Source organism: Plodia interpunctella, chromosome 17, assembly GCF_027563975.2.
Source record: "Plodia interpunctella isolate USDA-ARS_2022_Savannah chromosome 17, ilPloInte3.2, whole genome shotgun sequence".
In the NCBI taxonomy this organism is placed as follows: domain Eukaryota; kingdom Metazoa; phylum Arthropoda; class Insecta; order Lepidoptera; family Pyralidae; genus Plodia; species Plodia interpunctella.
In genome coordinates, this window is record NC_071310.1 from 7399149 (window position 1) to 7415767 (window position 16619).

Genomic DNA, 16619 nt, shown 5'->3' on the forward strand with positions numbered 1-16619 from the left:
CCGTCAAGCGCCAAGGCGGAACATCTGTTTTAACATGTCGGACTGGCAGTTAATAAACGCGTTCCATTTTCGAATTTCAACTCTCAATCTCTATGGTTTTTGTGGTTTCGGAGAAAATTAATTTGGCGTCTTGACAAGGTTATATGGCAAACTAATTCGGCATATCTAAATAGAGTTGTTTCTACGAATGTGTTAATCTTCGGGGATGAAGTGAGACATTTTTTTTAAATTGAGTTAAATTTTGTCAACACTTCCTGGGAACATTCGAATATTTCACGTAAATATAGAGATTTATAATTAATTTATTCAGTGGTATTTTGTTTGAATAAAACATGGAATTCAACGTAAACCGAATTCCATGCAAGTATTCAATTACCTGATGAAGGAATGAAGTATTACATCAGAGTAGGCGCTGCACTATAAATTGTAATTCGATCTATTGGAATAAACGTGTAGAATGTGAAATTTAAATTAATTAATACTATTACAAATCTTGAAACATTACAAATCAAAATCCGTATACATAGGTACAGACAGACAGCGGGAAGTGACTTTTGTTTTATACTTTTATAGTGTATAGTGATATTAATGTAATAATACCTAAGTACACACGTAGCTGCGTGATAGTTTTCCTCTCGGGCAATCCCTTTCTTGTTCTCAAGATCTTTGGGGAATAGAAACACGTGTATATTTAAGTTTGTTTCCGTAATTGTTTGTTGTTACACTAATTAGTAATTACTAGCTGCGCCCACAGAAGCGAATACCCGGAGGTATTCGCTTCTGTGGGAATTTGAATAGGAGAGAAAGTAGTGTTTATTCCAGGTTAGATTTTAATTTCATAATAATCCGACAGATTTTGCATGAAATATTTATATATATCCCAATATTGTATACAAAATTTTCAGCTTTTTATGAAAAAAAAAGTTACAGTAAAACCAATTTTATTAGCCAATTTATTTTCGATTATAAAAAGTGTATTGGCGAAAACGACGGTTAAAATTTCAACCGCAAAATATTACGGTGCCATCGTATTATAACAAACACTTGATGTGTATTCGAATTTCGAATTTTATGCCCTGTAAAATAAACGGACAATAAAATTTTGAATTGCACGGAACAAATAAAAACAGAAGTGACATTTCAAATATAATTTTCTGTTCGGCATCATTACATATGTTGAAAATACATGATTTATTTATTTCATTAATGTTCGTTGTCAATAAATTTTATATTTTATTTGTTTTCCACAAGGAATTATTATATTTTTGTATAATGCAAATTTATAATAAAAATGTTTCAGCAGTAAAATATCATACATAACATTAATTTATTTTTCTTTTATCTATGTATAATATGCTCTGATTGGTGGACAATGCGCCACGCTTTATTGTGTCCAATGACGCTCTACACAACAATATATTGGAATTATGTTACTATGGAAGCCAAGTGAGTCTTATGGTTCTTAAAGAAATCCTTAAGATTTTAGTCCAACATGTAACCAAGGGAAAAGGATAAAATAAATGTTTAACAAAAAATTTAAGTACCTAACGACCATAATAAGTAGAAATAAATTTATTTAAATTACTTCAACAATCAATGAAAAACAACAATAATGAACAAACTACCGTTAACGCTATTCGCGTTCCATGTTCAAAAATTTAAGTCATGTCACTTCTTTATCCTGCGTTGTTTTAAAAATTCAAATAAAAATTGTTATTATTTCAAAAATTTATCCAGAAAATAGTGGTGCGAATCATGTATATATGCGATTCGAATGAGATTATATGACTCTTTATAGAATAATTGAATTAAAGTAGATTGAATTAATTTACTTTAATTCAATTATTCGATAAATATATAATTGACGAAATGCGAATCACTGAACTGCGAATTAAATTAGCAATTCTAGTTACTGATGAGTATATTTCGTTCATTCATTCACTCAAAGATTACATTAAATAGTTATTTATTAATAACTAACAATATATTTCATGTTTAAGAAATGTGTAATTCCATTCAGAAGACATCCAAAGGTCTATAAAAATGAATAATAGGTAAGTATTTACAAAATATAAAACTATTAAGACTTTATTAGATTAATTTTTATTTCAATTTCAATTTCATAATGGAACGTGAAATTTTTATTTCACGTTCCGTTATGAAAGTTAATAAAACTGACAAAAATACTCACTAATACCACAGTTATAAATTATTGGTGGTACTAGTGAGAAAAATACTTTCTAGTTGGTCAGGAATAAATTCATTCGAACAACGCTCCGCATCTCTAAATCAACGTAAACTCAGAATTTCAAAATTGAATATTTCAGTCGTCTTACAGAAATAAATTTTACTATGCTATAAAAACTATTTCAGAATCAAATCTACGAAAATTAGAAGCTAACGTAAACAATAATAAAACAAGATACTCTTGTTTTGTGAAGACAGTTTGTTATGGCTACCCGTCATTATCAGGCAAGCGTTTTGAAAATTGAATTACTTTTTTTCTTATTATGTTTTTTTTTTCAATATTTTTTAAAATATTTTTTTTTTGTAACGAACCTTTACAACGATGACTGCTGAATTACGTCCTTATCTGAAAACAAAAACAAAATGTTTACTAAAAGTTACTTAATTACATTTTCATAAAAATTCTTAAGTATAAGTAGGAACTTTGAATTTATATGAGTTATGATAATTCAAAATGGCGGACATATTAATTAATCGTTTTTGAAATCATTATTACAATTAACATAATCCAAAACAATGGTTTCCTAATAACACATCTTCTCACAGAAAAATTGTTATTTATATTTATTTATAAGCTTAAACAATTATTGCCCGGAAACTTTCTGGTTGGACGATAAGAATCTATGGTTTTTAATTACACCAATACAGCCCTATGTAATTTATGTGACGGCCAATAGCGTTGCATTGTTGATGTGGACCGTTGAATGACATTTAAAAATGGAATATTTTATTAACATTTAGGGATTCTGGATAAAGTCAACATCAAACAATATTTTTTTAATTTGAAAGTATATCTAGCCAGTACAGGTGTTGTTGGTATATAGGTACCACTATTTCTTTTTCTTATGTATCGTATAGTATATAATAAATAAGAAAAATGTTTTTGAACAAAACCAGGCAACGTCTACTGGCGTTCTATTTATTTTAAACCACACCATTATTCGACCTTAACAACAAAAAAATTAAAAAGAAATGCTCATCATGAACGGTACATTATAAATAGCTCACTACAGTTGCTCCAATCAAAACCGTCTTTACAATTTGAAATTAGAATCCGATCGTCCGCGTGAAGCCGAGAACACGACGCCCGATTTTGTAACTCGATTTGACAGGATAGTTATTGATGATCGAATAATTGGTTAGGGAGCAGAATATCATTCTTTTTTTTAGGGTTGCGCTCGGTTAGATATCATTTGTACTCATTTTGAATGATGTGACAGAGATACCTTGTGTCATTACCTTTTATTCGACTAACCTTGAAATAGGGCTGCGACATTCATTATAATACATATAATCTGTGGTGACGTTATTATTTTGTTCCAAAAAATGTATTTATGTTTAAGGACAATTGCGTCAAGAACTTTTAGAAAATCGAAAAGTAAGTACGCCATTTTGTCTACACGTCAGCGGCACGCTGTTTAAAGTCAACGTTAAAATTATTGTTCTGCCGTGTCAGGCGTAGGTCAGTTAACTTGAGTTACATGAGTTACGTGTTATAACTCTGAATCGTAATTAAATGACCTCGTAAACCTATAGAAAAGTATTTTTTTCATTTGTTTCTATTTAAATCGATATACGAGACTGTCACCCAATCTCATGTAACAATGATTTTACCACTGTCCATTTTGGCAAAGTACCGTATTTTTACTTACACGACTTAGGTCTGTCAAGATACTCACAGTTATATGAATTAGGCGCGACGAGCGCACGACAATTACACGAGTTCGCCGTGATAGGTAAATTTTGCGCAAAAAATGCCTCTCGCTCCTATTCACCTGAGTCGATATGTATTTTGGTTTATTAAAGTGATTATTAATAACCACTCTTTTTATTTTAAAGAAAAATTCGAACTAGTTCGAAAGACTAACTTTGTAGGACTAAAACTGTAATTTTCTCTGTGTGTCTGTCTGTTTGTTTGCGCATGATTACTTATCTTATTTGGTCTAACTTGAAGAGAAGTGGTGCCAGAAACGAGCACTGTCTGACACGCCTATATCTGGTAACTTACACTTAACTGAGATTAGCAAAATATACATAATTAGACCAGTTTTGGCAAACTGATATATCTTAAAATACAACGCGCGTAAAACAAGAGTTGTATGGAAATCTTGCCACGCCTAACTCAGTTATCGTTAATAACTCAAAGAATAATTAATATTTCTGTATTCTAAAACCTTCCCGATGTTTTTAAGCTTTATACATGTGCACTTATGAAAAATTATAGCAATAATATCTTAATACTTTTTCTATAATGACAAAAATCTGTTTAAAACTTTGAACGGCGATTACTCAAAACTAGGTTTCGCGAGATACATGAAATTGGTTTGACACGGCAGTGTTGCAACTCACCCTTATGACTCTTTTATTTTTAATTAAAACCTGTGTCAGTATCGGTCAACGGTATATGTATGAGATATATAAAGATCAACAAAAAAGAAAAAAAAATGATATGAGACTCCTATTCCTAGAAAAAAAAATGATATGAGTTTTCTCGATTCTTATAATTGTAACGCTATGATTACTGTTAGAACTGCCAATGTCCTTTGCCGGTATCATAAAGTTTTATATTACCACCGATAAAAAAAAATAACGGTCACTAACACCCAATCAAATTTAGAACAGCGTAGCACATACAAGTAGCTTAGTAATAAGTACCTAAAAAGTTTACGTGTACACTATATAATTTACAGCTGGTCCGACGAACGCGTCTCACAAATTATGGAACAAAATAACACTGTTCACGTTTTGGATGTAATGTAGGGAGAGTCAAAATTAGCTATAATTGCTTAATTCGAAACTCATGTATGTGCCGACCGCAAAGGGTTTCGTGGAGACAGAGACGGAGATATATTAAACTTGTAAGATAAAATGAGAGGGTAGTATAAGGCGCCATTGCACCTTCTCCGTGATGGGAAGAAGGAACGTGTGAAGGCAATGATAGTACAATCGTTAGAGGTTTTTGTAAAGATCTGTAATGATCCAAATGTGCTGGTCACTGTAGTGAGATTGCTGATTTTTTTTTTCTATTTAGTGGTATATAAAAAAATAAATTGGCTTTTGATTTATAACTCAAATGTACTGCACTCTGGTTGACAGTTTACGTAAGTTCAATAGTGTGTTAAGAACATCACTACGAAGACGACGCCAAAGAAAAAAAAAGATTCTCTCTGGTTCCGGCGTTCAATCGATGCGACGTTGGCTTGCGCGCTCAATAAGTGTTTTTCCAATAAATAAGTAAATTTATTCATGTACGAGACTTTACAATAAACCAAGTCTTCGCCAACTTAATCTACTCTTCCATAATTCATCCACTCGAACGTCCCGCGTCCAGTCCCGAACAAGTGTGTATGCGATTACTTGCCACAAGACGTCGGTGGTTGTCGTAAAAGTCATGTCACATTCCTTTAGGCGACTTGAATAAAATGTGACACCAGTGTTAGCAATGACATATTCTTTAAGAAAAAAACACTTAAACGTCATATATTTTCTGTTCATAATGTACTGCGCTCCGAGGCGCATGGAAATTTCGGGATAAAAAATACCCTATGTGTTATTTCAGGTTATATTCTACCCGTATGCTAAATTTCATAACAATCCGTCCAGTAGATTTTGCCTGAAAAAGTAATAAACATACATACACACATACATCCTCACAAACTTTCGCGTTAATAATATTAGTAGGATTCAAAACGGGCACAAATCAATCACTATACAGACTTTTTAAAATTTTATTAATAACGAATTTAATACCTACAAAATTACGTTTTATTAACGTAAGCTGATGTGTCCTTAGGGATGTTTTTCAGGATAAAAGGTTTCCTATGTCCTTTCATGTATCCCTAGCAACCTGTATGAAAAACTTTTATGGTGATCAGGAGGCATGATAAAGCATAAAATACGAATAAAAATCTAGGTATTTTTGGAATTTACCAATTTTTTACCAATTCACATATAGGTATATAACTAAAAAAAATATTCCGACTGATCGACAGCTTCACAGATAAATCTCTAAAAAAATAATTCTGACTACAATACGGGTGAAAATAAAATAAAACAGGCTCTTCAGTCCAAAATGGTAATAATAAAATTACCATCGTTTTTTCGAGAGGTTACTAACTTGAAATGTTACATATATTTTTTTTAAATGAATAGGTAATAAAGAAATTTTGTGAATTAATCGTACATTTCTAAAAAATAAAGACGTTCTTAAAGAGTAATGTATCTCTTCCCAACATCACAATTATATTTCGTAGGCGTTACACTACTTACAACACACACAATGCTAAAATGAGGTTTTGGTCAAGAATATTATTTGTATCAACTCCCACATATTGAGAATTTAGCTCAGGTCAATGATCTTAAATGTTTATTTTTTTAGAAAAGATTCTCTCTGATACAGACATGTAGGTACCTAAAAGATTTTTTTATTCACCTCCTTTAAGTTACAATAAAAATTTTAAATAGTGATTTTTGTTTTTTAAATTAAATGACATTTTTATTGATCAATTAATGAACAGAACTTAATCTAATGGTATGTACTAAAAGAATAAATAAATAAATAAATATATTAGGACAAATCACACAGATTGAGCTAGCCCTAAAGTAAGTTCGAGACTTGTGTTATGGGATACTAACTCAACGATACTATATTTTATAACAAATACATATATAGATAAACATCCAAGACCCGGCCCAATCAGAAAAAGATCATTTTCCATCATTACCCGACCGGGGATCGAACCCGGGACCTCTCGGTTCAGTGGCAAGAACCTTACCACTACGCCACCGAGGTCGCCAAAAACTAAAAGAACAAAAGTATAAAGTAAGAAAGAAAGAAAAAACTAAAAGAATAAAAGTATTTACAATATAAAGTACTATAAGCTAAAATTAAAAACTAAATAATAAATACTAAATTAATTTAAATAAAAAATTGACACTAAATCGCCGTCGTCGTGCGGTAAAGTTCTCAGAAGGCTGGCGACATTTCCTCTTTATATGGCCAAACTCATACGTTGGCCAAAATGGTGACCAGCCCTTGATTTTTATTAAGTGATCAAATTTACTTTTTATTTATATATTTATTACATGCTAAGTGATTTAAGTGTTGTATACCTACCAAGAGAAGCGGTGGTGGTATTATTGGATTCTGACATCGCCTGCGAACTGATAGGTGCCAAGTTTGAACATAAGTTCGTATACCATGTATAGTAGTTTTCATTGACCACCATTTGCTTCCCGTGAAGAAAAACATCGCGAGAAAACTTGCACTCTGGTTGAGTATCAACTTGTGTGTGAAATGGAGAAGGCAATGGCAAACCACTCCAAGAAAGTCGTTGTATTTAATTCCACGTAACGACCTAGACCCTTAGCTATGAGGAATACGTTAATAAATAAATTGAGTATCACATATTAAGATGCGAAAATCTAAACTGCAGTTCAATAAATTTTTTAACGTATCGTAAGCATTACTTAGTTAAAATATTGATAGATCAATCACAAAAACCGTGTAACTTTTAAGAACACGTAACCCAATTAATATATCTAATTAGTTCAAAATATATAACAAATCTAACTCGACGTGAACCGTGTAACACTTAAGTAATGTGGGTGTAGTAATGTAATACAGTGCTGTCACAACAGTCCCTTATCACTGGTTGATGAATTATCGCTATGAGAGCTGTTTAGACTGTGGCCCAAGGGCTCTCGTCTAAGCGGAGAATTAGTACTACTAATTATTGATTTTTTTTAGTAATGAGTTGCAAGTGTCGAAGAACGGGGATCCACACGAAATTAATCCTATTGTAGTAGATACTGTAGGTGGCCAGTTGTAAAGTTACAGATAAATCATTAAAATTACAAGAGCATTTTTATGCTGACTTGGGCTTTGCTGCGTCACAGTCCCGAATGCAACTGGATTATTAATACAAGAGAGACTGTTGAATAAATTTGCCCGACACTATTTTAATAAAGTCGGTCATAATGTGAATATTCGTTTTAAAAGATCTAATAATATATTTTTTAATGATTTTCTTTTTTAATGACCCATTTCTAATAATATATTTTTTAATGGAAGCTCGAAAAATTATTTATGATATCAATCTAAAAGGTAATTTCCAACAAGAAATTTCCAATTTCTGTGATATTAAATACTTACCATGAGGGATTTTAAAGGACCTCCTAAGAGGGAGGGATTTGAATACGCTTATTTAATGTTTATTAAACAAAGATACGATTACACCACCTACTGTTGAAGATGGTAAAGAAGAAAATAAATACAGAGAGACTTCCAATAAGATTTTTGGTCACAAGAATTTGTAAATAAAGAACTAGCAAATCATGCAATTTAAACTTAGAAACCAAACTCCACGTTCGACTATTCAGCTAAATTAATTTCGTCTAAACGCAGACAAGTTTGATCCGACATTCGCAGAAGTTGCCAACTTGACACCCAAACTTGTCTAAGCACCGCTAATATTGCTAAATTCAGTCTTGTGTACCTCTGTCCTGGGGGGGAAACGTTTCTAATGCAAATTTTGATAGCTCCACGGTAGCACTCTAAAGTTGTCGTACGGAAACGTGTGGTTAGGTAAGTTGCCTATATAGGTAATTAATTCTTAAAAAAAATAAAAATACTGGCTGTGTGCAAAATAAACTCAAAAAAAGTCCTGAAACGAATAATATGGTAGCTGAAAACAATGGCCATAAATAAAAATGATTTTTTTTTAATTACAGCCCATTTAGTACTAGAAGGTAGGTTACGAAAATTAGTTTAAGTAACACTTCAGGGATTAAAAAGCAACCACGCTGTGAATTTGTTTAGCCTAGTTTTAGACGTAGATATGCATCTAAATTGCACAATTGAGCTTTTTTAATAATGAATGTAATGATGTTGATGATGTTAATGAATTAGCGTTGAATACAGGCTTGGATACTTTGTCAGAAGTAGATATAATTTCGACTAAATAAAAAAAAATAATAAAATAGAAGAAGAAATTTTCTGACCAGAGATCATCGCTAACAAGTCTAATTAATAATATATTTTTTAACTTTTTTCTCTAACCATGGAGTATAAAAAGTGTTCCATATAAAACAGAAGCAACATAGGGATGGCTAGCCACTTCCATCTCTTCCTTAAGAGATTTTCTCACGCTAGTTTCCGAGCTATAAAGTAAATTTATTGCTGAATTCCGTCTCACACTACTGTCCCGAAGGAGACCGTTTGAAATGCTAATGTTATGGCCTATATTGAGATACGAATAATACGCTATAGACTTATAAGTGGTGTGAATCTATAGCAGTGTAATGTTTGTGGTTTAAATCGAGGTTCAAATTCTATTCGTTTCTCGATATGATAACGGTGATCTAATAAATCTTATTCTTCTAAACGAGCATGTTAATTGCACTGGTGCCAATTTAGTAAATGATTTTGCACGAAATTTTTAATTGAACACGTTGAGAGTTTCTGATGACTTAACTACTACACAACTCTTCGTTTGAGCATATCTCCGGTGGTAATTGCTCGAAGCACTTAAAAAAAAATTCAAAAATTTTTGAAGATTCGTCGATGTTTTAGAAATAGAGAGAGAAAACTTACACTCTAGTTACTATATCATCTCCTATGAGAGAATACAACTTTCAAAACTAAGCAAAGATATTTTTTTTATCCTATGTAATGACAACATACAACAATCACGCATATCTTGATATCTATAGAAACAAGAGTGTAATTTTTATCAAAATCTGTTGAAAGATCTAATTATCATCATCATCAGCTATTTAAACGTCACCACCCCGTCGTCACCAACCCACTGCTACGGTACTGGTCTTCCTTATGGATGGATAAGGAGTATAGGTATATTTATAAGGTATATTAAGGATTTACCATAAGCTGCACCAGTAATATTATACTAATAGGTGCTTCGTTTGTAGAAATTCCTATTCCTAATTCTGAATTAGCATATATTATGTTTAGAATTCAAATTGTTAATACAGAACGGATATGGCACGTTAATGATTTACAACACATTAGCTGTCTCCATTACGCGGAGATCCCAGAATTTGGAATGATAAATCAAAAGAAATACCATCAGATTAAAATAGATGCTCTCAAAAAACAAGAAGTATAGAAATACATTAAGATTCGAAACGAAATGAAATTTGATTAGTTGGTGTGTAAGTGAAACGTTTAGTGAGAAAGAATTTATAAGCAACGAAGAAGTTGTAAATTAGGAGAAAATAAATTTAATCTTTAAAATACACATTGAAAAGAAGAAGGATAATATTGGGATACTTACTAATATAAGGTAGATTAAAAAATAGAAGTATACTGATGATAAAATAGAGCCCTAGAAAGCCAAGTCTTCGTTTCGTATCTAGCTATAGAAAAAGGTTTCGTTTCGTATCTAGCTATAGAAAAAAAAATGTTACTTAGTGATCTTTAGGTTAAAATTCATACGCTGTGCGTCTTATATCTGACACCGATAAAATAATTCATTCTGAAGAGTTTTTACCCATAGTCCTACCACTATTAGCACATGATGAGATGACGAACGCTTCTATTGGCTTACTATTCCAATTTCTGTGATCGACATAAATAATTGTTAGCTTTGATACATGTGTGTACAGTACGTAGTAAGACTTGTTAATTAGCATGCTATACTACTAAGGTACTACAAATCTTATAATGTACCTTTTAGAAGTGGTGGTCCAATAGTTAAAACTCCAGCCGCAAAGTACTTTTGTACCCTCATCAAGTTATCATCAAGTTTAAGAGCGAGGTTTTATCGGTGGAGTTCTTTCCAATTTAATTCTTTATACTAACCTACTCATTCCTAATATTGTTGTATACCAATCCGACTTGTTTGTTTCCATGTCTGAAATACCACAGAACAAAAACATTATAAACAATAAATCAAAAGTGTGTTTTCCGCTAATTATTTGCAAGCGTTATTTCACATCACGTGCTGGTTGCACGAACCAACAGTGGTCGTTACCACTGTTTTCCGGATCATTATTATGTAAATAATTTAATTTAATGCAACCATTTGACCATAATACTCCAGTTATATTAAAATTATATGTAAATTAATAACGAAATCGCGATATGGTACAGATGCATTAAAATTCAACACCGAAAATGGACTTTCTGCTGTTATATCTGATCCTAACATGTAAATTGTTATTTAAAATATTTATTTTTGGGGCGTATACCAAAAAGGAAATAAACAAGCTTTTATTTTATTACTGCAGTGATGTCTATCTAGACACTAAAATTATCCATCTGATTATGATTACCCGAAATAGCTTATATATTATATACCATAACTGTGTCCCATATACCATAATTTATATTTAAAAAACGGTAAGCACTTCTGGCATAATAGGGACCAACACTGTTTGAATGAGTTTCTTTCGGCATTTCTTCTCAGCAGTGATCGTTCCGAAATGCTAGTAGTTTGTAGCTTTGGTAAACATCATTTAATTTAGAATATGACGTGAAAAAGTGCCTGTGAAGGCCTAATTTCTGAATAAATGATTTGATTTTGATTTTGATATTGATCCCCGTGCTTTATTTATTTCGAGTAACTATATATAAACAATAAATTAATAGATAATACACAAATGTCATTCGCTAGCTGTGTTCGCTAGTAATGATAATAAACATTATCAATTACAGAATTGACTGGCAGAAAAAACCGTGATCGAAACACAGATGAGAACATGTTTGGTCACCCATTAGGTGAACGTTGGTGAACTGCCACTATCAGAGACTCAACGCGCAAACCACTAGGACACCAAGTTTTTGAGAGACAAGTTGAATATTAATATCACAATAACAAGATTTGCTGTAGACAGTTTTGGAATCGCGACACAGGATCTCAGTTTCAACGCAGCAATTTATAAGCCGTAGTACAGATGTAATCTTACGATCCTCAGGCGTATGAGAAACTCCGGCCATTTTGCACTTCACACGTAATGTTACATGTCTCGGGACTCTCGGGTGAATAGTGGCTATAACTGCTTCATGTTTATGTTCTCCTGGTACTTTCTTGCTGTGGATTATAATACTGCTAAGAGCCTGTGGGTATTTCGTATCAAAATAGACTTCTGAATTTGGCTGTCATGTAAAACAGAATCTGACTGGTGATATTTGAAATAATAGCTTTAAAAAAAACTACTTTTATGTGACCCTCGGGATTTGAAGCATTAAAGCCGTGAGTGCAGTCACGCAAATACATGTAGAGCGAAGAAGAACGATTTTCGTATTTTTTAACATTATGAGGCGTAGCTAAATGAACTTTATGACTGATATGATAATAATTTAAAGTGTCTTTTAAATTATCATCATATCATTCATAAAGTCCACAGCTAGGTAAAAGGTATTACCACAAATATTCACGTAGACATTATGAAATTGCATACCTATTTCATTTTATGTTTATGTCAATACCATTAGACCACCTAGTTAGAGTGTGTCCTATGCTTTATGTGGCAAGCGCAGCGTAAAGCTTTTAATTGGCCGTAATATTTTTATATTAAATTACTGCATAATTATTACCATAAAAATATTAATTTTAATGTATACAATATTTTTTCTACATTATTATTGCAGTTCCTTTATATTTACGAGTTTCGAAATAAACTCGTGGAATGAAAATGATATCCGCTCTAGTGGTAGTTGTAATTGCTTCACGTTTATGTTATCCTGGTACTTTGGTGGTTTGTAATATTATATAATATATTTTATATATCTATGTGCGTTTTAATTGGTTTTAAGTGGCAATTTATTACATTAGAATAGGGGAACAGACATTTTACTTTACATGACATTTCATAATTATATCATAATATTTTTTAAATCAGTGATTGATTATTCCATATTGATGAAATTGTTGCATACGGGATCAGGCCCGAGAGTTATGAACCTATGTATTTTTAGACGCAAAAAGAAACGGCTAGAGTCTAATCAACCAAGCTAGATCATTTCCGCGCCAAAAGTGCAAAAAATTGTGTCAAATCAGGTATATTATTTTTATTATATAAGAATGATATTATCACCTATATCCGCTAGTCCTAAAATGTTCGCCTGATTACTTCATACCGAAACATCTTCAGCATTCCGTTATTATACGCATTTACATTCGATATGGGTTGCATCACAGCTTCTAAAGTTAATTTACTGGAAAACATTGCATGAGAGTTGTAACATATTTTATTTTCACAGATAATAAAACAAATTGAACGGACAGTAATATTACGTATAATTTGGTTTTCAGATTATGGGGCAGATTAAACACGGTATGGTATGACGCTGTAGGGTTATTTTTATGGAAATAGAATAACACCTGATTAAGCTGCTAGATATTGTGCTGTTTTTATAGATATATACATAGTCTAAACATATTGCGTGGAATGAAGCGCGTAATTATTTGAAATCACTAAAAACCTATAACATAAAGATAAATTTATACCTTCTACGACGACGACATAGTAGTAAAGATAAATAACTTTAGAATTACAAAACAAGAAGCGTCTGTAATGATATAGTACATAGTTATCATTAAAATTCCGCAAAGTCAGAGTAAGGGCATAAAAAGTAAAGGCCATATGAGGCCGTATCTACTAATAACAAGGCTACGTTTTTCAGCTTTAGCGCTCATGGTAAATATAAGTTTGAAATTAAGTCATCATGCTTCACTATGAGGGGCCTCCGTGCTACTTTACTTGTGTATTTTAAGCTCCACAAAGTTAACAATTTCGATAAGCAATAACCGACCTTGCAAGAATGTAATAAGTTGTAATTTTGTCTGATGTTGTGACTTTGTTCTTTTTTAATGGCGGAAAAAATCGCGCCGTCACTGCGTCGACGGCAAAGCGTGACGAAACGCAATGGAGTTGTCAATACCTCTACGCTCTCAACAAAACCAACAAGTAGATTACAAAAAAATAAATAAAAACATCGGAATAGAACAAAAAATGACAATCGCGGAGTGTGCCCCGTCTCGTGGCAATCGTGCTACTGTACAGAGTTAACTCATTCCGTTGAAGACATCACGGTTTTTGAATTATTTGATTAGTCGCCAAGTTTTTTACAGGAATGATAATTTAAAAGTAAAAAATAAAAATCGTTTTTCTCAAATCTTTGTCAAAAGATATACTTTCACCTATCTCGACGTCTGTCTGTTATCGTGCAAGTCTTTATTGACATATTTTTTATGCTTAAATATTTTCCTTTTTAAATTACAAATGGATGGATGTACACAAATTACTATTGCAGTATCATGACATTGAGCTCGTGATGGATCTGAATGGTTGGCTAGGCCGACATTGAGATCAAGAATCTACATTTTGCTTTATATAACCGTTTTACGTCTTCATCTTTCTTTCTTATCGACTTTGTCCTTACTAGCATTGCCAGATAATATTCAAGGCATCTAATTACTTCGAATATGTATTTTAGGACTACCAACATATAACAGCAGCAGTATAAGTATTAGTCTTCTACACAGTCAAAGGGTGTGCGTTTCCTCACAATGTTCTCCTTCACCTGAATCAGTAGGTTACAACGTGATACTTTGTTCACGATTGCTTGCCTTTTCGGATCCCATAATACAAAGAAACTTACTTTAGTACCAACTTTAACATTATCATTATCGTGAATACCACTGAGTTGTGTCCAATATAAGTTGCTGTAACACACACATATTTATTTTTATTGTTTATGTTGTTTTATATATTTAATAATGTCTCTTGTTGCTGTTAAGTACCTCTCATTTGTATTTGTGTGTTTTTTAGAAGTGGTTTTGTAGTACAAATTAAGATTTATCTATTTATCATCACCGCAACCACAAGAAGTCATGTATTCAATCTATGTAGAAGTATTTAGAGAGACTCTTCTGTCTAAATCAATCTATTTATTTGATATATACTTTATTTATCTAGTGCAAAGACGATCCGTAAATTACAAAAATTATCTAACATACAATGCTTTAGTAATCTCACTCAGATAATAATAATTGTAATAAGAAACCCATCAATTACGTTTTGTTCGCTCCGAAGTGGGCGATGTAACGCGTATATAGTTTTAAAATGTAATAGAGCAATTTGCGGAATATTGCAAAAAATGATTTGATAGCGATAACCGCGCCACCTATCATTTTGGATACTATAAAATTTGGATATAATCATAGCGTGAATGGGTTTCCTGTTTCTCGTGGTTGATTTATGGGTGTAGTGTACTGCAACATTTCCTAAGGTTTTGTACATAATATATGTGTAGGATAAATTAGATAAAATTTCGACTATGCTGCCAGTTATCAGTTGGTCCGAAAGAAAAAAAAAGTAAATTACAGATAATCGAATCTTTGACATTCCATTTTCGAAATGTTCCAAACGTGACAACGCAATCTCGCTCCCACTTCAGGCAGTTCTCATGCATTTCAACCGTTTTGTTATTTAAAAATCATTGTATTTGCGTTTTGTTCTTCACCCATCTCGTTTGCCTTTAGGATAACTTGTTTCTCTTGTTACAAAGTATAGGGATTAGAGAATTAACTCTTGCAATATCAGATCAGTGATTCTTGACATTTTTGGATTCGGCAAACAAAATTTTCATTACAACGTTTGTTATTTATTACAGAGCTGAGATTTTTTTCTAAATGTACTTCTATATGCTGTTTAAGGTAATATTCTCTTTGTGCACCAAATTTCATCCGAATCTGTGGAGTAGCTTTGTTTGCGTTTAAGATACAAATGTCCTAACTGACCTCCAAAACCAAATCGAAAACCATTGTATTTAGTTTTATGACTTGCTTAATATTTAGTTTGGATTGTCTAAAAGCATGGCGTGTGGTTCCGCCCTAGAATAATATTAATCCCCTCAGTGGACGTCTAATTACTAATAGCTGAAAGGGGACGATAGGCCGGTTGTAAAATCACAGCCAAATCGTCAAAACTATAGTTTATCATAGCTTCAAACGTAAACAGTAACGCAAGGAAGAGAGGATTGTCTACAAGCATCTAATATAAATTGTGTGGCACAATGAAATATATTTCTGTACTGTAATTAATTTGTTCTCGAGGCAAATGAACCAGGATTGAGATGTTGCTTCACCTTTTTGTTTTAGTCCCGGCGTCTTTAATGACTCTATTCGATTTTAGAGCTCCGTAGGCTTGGGGCCTTTTATTTTTAAGGTTCTGCAGGTTTAATATATTTCATTTAATGATCTCCCAAGACCTAAGACGCTTATTTCGCAGTAAATCAATCAATATAAACTTTGTATTGCGACCAATATAACATAGTAATTAAAATGCTTCACAGATTCGCAATGTTTTTTTTAAAGTAGATTGACAAACATGTAGGTAATAAGTAA

At 32.3% G+C, this 16619-nt stretch overlaps 1 protein-coding gene across 3 annotated transcripts in view; it reads right to left on the minus strand.

Annotated features, from left to right (window-relative positions):
- pxb overlaps nt 1–16619 on the minus strand; it is a 161149-nt gene that overhangs the window by 60950 nt on the left and 83580 nt on the right. For all 3 annotated transcript variants that reach the window (XM_053757822.2, XM_053757820.2, XM_053757821.2), the window contains exon 4: nt 2560–2593. The gene's annotated coding sequence lies outside the window, so the exon portion shown is untranslated. The remainder of the gene's footprint in view (nt 1–2559; nt 2594–16619) is intronic.